The 6,460-nt window shown below is 50.2% G+C and overlaps 1 protein-coding gene across 4 annotated transcripts in view; it reads left to right on the top strand.

Annotated features, from left to right (window-relative positions):
- Positions 1 to 6,460, top strand: part of CENPP (centromere protein P) — a 227,909-nt gene that overhangs the window by 138,105 nt on the left and 83,344 nt on the right. The window lies entirely within an intron of this gene.

The raw sequence follows: 6,460 nt of genomic DNA, 5'->3' as shown, positions 1-6,460 counted from the left end.
AATGAACGAACGAATACTGACACATTTAAAAATCGCTCACCCTATATAGACTAGCACAATAGTTCCCGGCTTTGGTAGAAAAGTACCCACGTGATTGAAGGGTGAGCCCCAAGTCCAGGTATACCTGAGAAAGGAGCCGGGCTGCTGTGCTCTGCTGGTGGCTGAAGCCATTGCATCAGGGCTACCGGTCAGGGTTCCCCTCGGAAGCTTCCGGCCCTGCCACAGGGACACGGGGTGACGCGGCCCAGGCCCCGCTGCGCTGCGGCGCAGACCGACCCACGGACCCAGGGACGCCAGCTTGCGCCGTCCCTAGGAGAGCACCAGCCATCACCATGCACCTTCCGGGACACGTGGGAGCAGGAGGGCAGCCTCCCCTGAGAAGAACGGCAGGCATCGTTGGCACACCGTTACCTCTCACCCCTGCGACAGCGTCCGGTTCCCACGGCGGCCAGGGCCTCTTCCTTCCGGGGAGGACGCGTCTCTGTCTGCGGGAAAGACCCACCGGGTCCGGCGCTGGCTGGCTGGCTGGCTGGCTGGCTGGCTGGCTGGCGGGAGCATCCCGACACGTGGACGCGCACAGTGCCTCCCGTGGGCACGCAGGGCCGGCTCTCCCACCCCATCCCCCGGGGAGATGGCTCCTGGGACCGTGAGGCAGCCGGGCCGGGCGGCGTGCGGGGTCTGGGAGCAGCGGGCCCCACGTGCGGGCGTCTGCCGCGTGTGGCTCAAGCGCGCGGCCGCACAGGGACGGGGTGGAAGCCGACGGCGTTTGTTCTCCCGAGTTCGGAGCAGCGGCTCCACGCGGGAAGCCCCTGGGCACGGCGGTTGGTCCCGCGCGCTGTCTTGTCTCGTTCTGCAGCTGTAACGGGTGTGTGCCTGGATACTCGCGTGGGTCCCGTCGCACACGTGGAGCCCCGAGGCTTCCTCAGAGGACGCCGCTCACTCTCGGGGCCGGCTTTCCTCCCCTTGCGCGGGGTTTTCGAGGTCCAGCCGGGTCGCCGTAGTTCCGGATCGTGCGGTGGTCGACGTGTGAACGTGCCACCCGCCGCAGGTCACGGGACGTTCAAGGGCGGTGCACCGAAGAATGTGGAGCGGCCGGAGCCTGTCGTGTGAAGCTCGTGTGTCCATGTTTTGTGTGGAACTGCTGTACTCACACTCACGAGGTTTCCTCCGCTCGGACGGGCCGAGCTTCGCCAGCGCGTGGCAGCCCTTCTCCCCGCGGGCCGCGCGCACGCCCTCTGCCCGTGTCCACACGTGGGCCCTAGCCCTGCCTCCTCTCGAGAGCAGAGCGCTCCCTGCAGCGCCGCTCGCGTAACGGTGCAGTAGTGCCTCCCCCTCTTGTCCCCGCCGCGGGCCGGGCCCTTTCTTCCTCCGGCACCTCACGTTCATCTTCCGTCCAAGGGCCCGGGAGTGGTGCCGGGGACCAATGTCCCTGGTCCTGCAGACGCTTCCCCCACCTGAAAGGAGGCCCGCAGACACCCTGTGGGAAGGAGCTGCGGAGCCTCTCCACGGCCTTGCTGGCCGTAGCTCCAGATACAGCAGTGGGCCTCCTCTGCCCCCCGGCGTCGTGAGGAGGGAGCCCGCCGCTTGGGGTCCTGTAGGGTCCTATGCAGGGGACCTCCTGTTTTTCTGCACTTTTGTTCGTTATCTTTAAAAAAATTTTTTAACGTTTATTTATTTTTGAGAGAGGCAATGTGAGCAGGAAAGGGGCAGAGAAAGGGAGACACAGACTCTGAAGCAGGCTCCAGACTCAGAGCTGTCAACACAGAGCCTGATGCAGGGGTCGAACTTGCAAATGGAGAGATCGTGACCTGAGCCGAAGTTGGAGCTTAACTGATTGAGCCACCCAGGCGCCTCTCGGTTCTGGCATTTTATGAACAGAAAGACTGATTTACACACAAAAAAACTTAATAGATTTCTTGCATAGCCCACTATATTCCAACCATGGTGAAAATAAAAATGGATTGCTTAAGCCACACTTGCATCTGATTTATAAGGCCCCTTCCCCTAGCCTCCTCCTAGTGTGGAAATGGAGAGCAGGGGTCACTGTCCAAACACAAAAGAACCAGAAGGGCCTTGGGAATCACCTCCTGCAAATTAGGAATGAAGTGGGTGGGAAGAGAGTGTCTGTGGCCTCATAAGACGCCTTCCCAAGCTCAGGAATCACTAGGTGGTCGGGCTGTGCAATGTCTGTCCCACGGCATTTGGGCTCCGTGCCTGCCGAGTGCCATCGAGAGGATTGTGGAGCCCCTCACATGGCCCATCGCTCCTTCCACCGGATGGTGTACGTGCTGTGAAGAAGGGCAGGAGGGAGTTGTGGGGAAGCCCCAAGGCATGTGAGGGGCTTGCCTGGCAAGGACGGTTGTGGGAAAGTTCTGGGCTGTCAGACTCGGTAGTGTAAACAGTGCATGCTCTTCCTGCATAACCTGGAGGTCATGTAGGGGAGGCACTCAGGGCAGACTGGGCTCTGTGGTTTGTGACTAACTACTTACACTGCAGGTCATGACCCGTGGACAGTATTCATCCTGCAGATGTGTTTTGTTTGGAGCATATGGTATTTTTAAAAAACAGGAAATTTTATGTCAAAGTCCAAATTTATAGCATATCCCAAGAAGTCAGCCTGACAAAGCTGGCCCTGGCGTCCTGTGCGGTTGCAGCGATTGGCTGAGCTGGTGGCAGCAGCCTCCTTCCCATGGGCTCCTGGTCCTTGGTTCCAGGCTGCCCTCCCTGCTCTGCCCGCAGTGCTGGTGAGCTTCTGCCCTCAGCCCAGTGGAGGGTTCGCTCCAAAAATGAGTTAATGACATAAATTGTCATTTAAAATGAATTGATATGAATTTATGAAGACTGAAAGGCTTACGACAGTAAGTTTATAGTATTGTGTGGGTGTCATGTATTTTTAAATAATGCCTCAAAAGTTAGTTTGCTTTGAGGATGGGTACAAGTAATAGTTCTGTTTTAAATAAACTTTCTAGCTCTTTCCACTGAGAAGACCTGAAGGCTCACACATCTGACTTCCAGATCTGTGTTTCTAAGAACCATTTCCCACTAGAAGGACCAACGCTCCTGGGGGAACTGACAAGTAATAGGTTGGGGCCAGAGGAGGCGCGAGATGTGCCAGAAACCTCTCATACCAGTCAGCACCAGAGTGCGCAGAAGTCACCATGGATGTAGACGGAATGCGGCAGCCAGTGTGAGGATACAGTGTGAGCGTCTTACAAAGAACAAGGGTGGCAGTGGAGTATAGCATGTCAAATGCAAAATCCTTTTTGTGATAACAGAGGAAAGAGAATCAAAAGGGACAGGGCTTTTCCTGTAGAAGAATGCCAGCTGAGCCGTCCAGAAGGGACCAGAGCTGGAGAGTTACCATCTACGGATACTTCCGGTGTGCTGATTTAGGCAAAGGTAGTCAGTTGGAAGCTCAGACCACTAAGTAGAGGGTCACTGGATGGCAAATATTCAGAGACCCAAAATCTTACCTTATAGATGATTGCTAGTTACCAGAGGAAGAATGTACCACCTGAACCAAACGTCTCAGCATCACCAGTAATAGGCTAGCCACCATTTTGTGCTTCCTGATATGTTGCAAAAGGAAGTATGTGACATCACCTACATGGGATTCTTGCCAGGCATGTTTTACCAAATCTAATCAGACAAATGCAAATTAGGGGACGTTTTGCAAGATAGCTGTCTGGGGCCCTTCCGAACAATGAAGATTGAGACTCTCCTAAGGTCTCACGGGAGACATAAACTGTCATTTAAAATTAATTGATATGAATTCATGAAAACTGAAAGACTTATGACAGTAAGTTTATAATATTGTGTGAGTGTCACGTATTTTTAAATGCCTCAAAGGTCAGTTTGCTTTGAGGAACGGGTACAAGTAACAGTTTTAAATAAACTTTCTGAGACTGAAGGAGTCCGCGTGTAAACTCTAATTCAGACACACTGCCTCTTAGGGCATTGTCGGGACATGCCAAAATGTCTGAACATGGGGAAATCCGAATATGGGCTGTATGGGAGACAGTACTGAGTCAGTTACATTTCCTGGGTTTGGTGATGTGAGCACATGTGATTGTCGTGCCACAGGCTCGTCAGGCCTGTCCATGTTCTCAGGAGTCCCCTCCTCAAGTCCCGGTGACAGTGCTGTGACACTTGCAGCCTGCACATGGATGGTCCAGCTGGACAAATGTGGACACAGGAGGGGGGAAGAGATGAAATGACCAGACAAAATGACAATTGGTGAATGTAGGTGAAGCATGTGGAGATCTTCACTGTATACTTTCAACTTTTCTGTGGCTTTTAAAAATATTGCTAAATAATTGGGGGGGGGGGAACGTGTTTTGTCTTAATTTTAACTGATTTGTCCTTACCTCTACTGAAATATTTACATGTAAAGCTTTAAGTTAATTAAGCTGTTACCCTAGGGTTTCTTAACCAGGGGTTGTGAATCCCTGGAGGAGTGGGGAAGGCTGTATGAATCTCTTGATACATGTAAAGTGTTAGTAGATGAGTGTTTTTCTACACAGAGGCCCATCATATCCTCTCAGGGGTCCATCCTTCAAATAATTAAGAACTATTTCCCTAGAATTAGTATTTCAGACATTATAAATTTGGTAATTGTGAACATAATTCTCAACTTATGGAAAACAAATCAACCTTTAGCACATTCCAACTTCTGAAAAGATTTGCTTCTATCAGTTGATAGTTTAATGTAAGTTTATTTGACTACAGAGACTCTGTTACTTAGAAACACACCATGGCATTTCAATAGCATGATGCATTCCTTTTGTGTTCCAAACTAATACGTGTTCAGTGCAATCACATGTTATTTTTAATACAGTCTGCTTTCCCTTGTGTGGATTCACATTCTTCACATTTTGTGTAAAGGAAAAAATATGCTCAACTCAAAGTTTTGATTGTATCCATTTTCATGTAGAGAGAGAAAATGCGACTTCAAAGAAGAAATACTCATGCCTTTATTTTTCAGTTGTGTAATCACTAAGGCGTATTTACAGAGTTAGAAACATTCACTTCTTTGCAAATAACAGTGTGTGACAGAACCAGATTCCACCGTGGTTTACAGCCTCCACTCTTGCTGTTTGACATGTCAAGGCAGAGACATGTGAGTAACATGTAAGAATGTGCTGAAGCATTCAGGCATGTGAGCTCACGTGTGTGCTCACACATGCCTGCCCTGTTGACTATAGACCCCAGTTCCTCTGAAGATCCTCTACAGAGGGTCTGTTGGATCAGGTTCAGTCGGGGCTGTTATTCACAGGGACAGTCATGAAATTCACTCCCCAGAAGAACCATCTGCCCAGGGCCTCTGCACCCAGCTGAGGGATGGGAAGGCCAAGGCTTGCAGGCAGACTCTTACTCTGTCCTTACAGACCCACTCCTGGGTCATCTCTGAGGTCAGAATCTTAACTGCTGGACAGGTTTATTGATCACATACTCTTACAGTTTGGCTGGCTATTTTAAATAGGTTTTTCCTCATTTCAGGTGTTATAAGTAATCACAGTGAGTTACATTTATAAGTCAGACTTAACTCTTCTTTCTTATAATCAGGATTTTTTCAAGTCATTTTCTAAATTACTCCGTCTGTGATGAGAAGTAGTTTGGACTCTGTGCAGAGTCCAACACTCGCTGTGTGTTTAAGGAGACTCCAGCTGAGCACACCCTATGCTGGTGTCTGTATGATACTGTTCTGTATGATGGGTGTGAGCAGAGGCTCCCAGCGTCCCTCTGGAGCCTAGCCCTCAACAGAGCATTTGCTGACCCCTTGCCCAGAGTAAGATGCCCACTCCTTTTCCCACTATATTTCACAATCTAAGGAATCGGTTACCTTGAATAATTAATGTCTGCTATATTAAGAGGCCAGGCAGCCTTGAGCAAGTCACTGAACCTCTGTGCCTGCTGGTCTCATGACACCTACCAGTGAAGGAACGGATGCTCAGCTTCTCTGATGTCTAACCTGCGCCTAGCGTGGCAATGGATGGCACCTCATTTAACCTTCCCAGCAGCTTTGGGAAGTAGATGTTGTTCCCCGCAATTTCATGGGTGAGGAGACTGGAAATCAGAGTCTGAGTAACAGGATCAAGTCCACAGCTCATAAGGACTCCAGGTCAGAACCACAGTACTTGTTCTGGATTTTCAACTACAAGGAACAGACCTCATGGTAGAGTAGACTTCTGGGTTTGCACGCCCTGGAGTCATCTTGTATAGTTTAGAGCTGGCCAGAAACTTCTGTTTTCATGGGTACTTTTAATATTTTTGAATTTTAAGTTGACTGAGGATCTGAATTACTTTCAACTGTGGACAGAAGAATAGTTCAGTCATCTTCAGTCTGTAAGTACATCTCCTATGAGGAAACTTTCTGTTTTCTAAATAAAGGAGGAGGTGGAATAGATGTCATAAAGGGTTTTAACCGCCCTTTGAGGTTTCACTGAAACAGCAGAATTTG

Source organism: Acinonyx jubatus, chromosome D4 (assembly GCF_027475565.1).
Source record: "Acinonyx jubatus isolate Ajub_Pintada_27869175 chromosome D4, VMU_Ajub_asm_v1.0, whole genome shotgun sequence".
NCBI lineage: Eukaryota > Metazoa > Chordata > Mammalia > Carnivora > Felidae > Acinonyx > Acinonyx jubatus.
The sequence above is the reverse complement of the archived record's forward strand: the minus strand, read 5'-3'. Positions and strand labels throughout refer to the sequence as shown.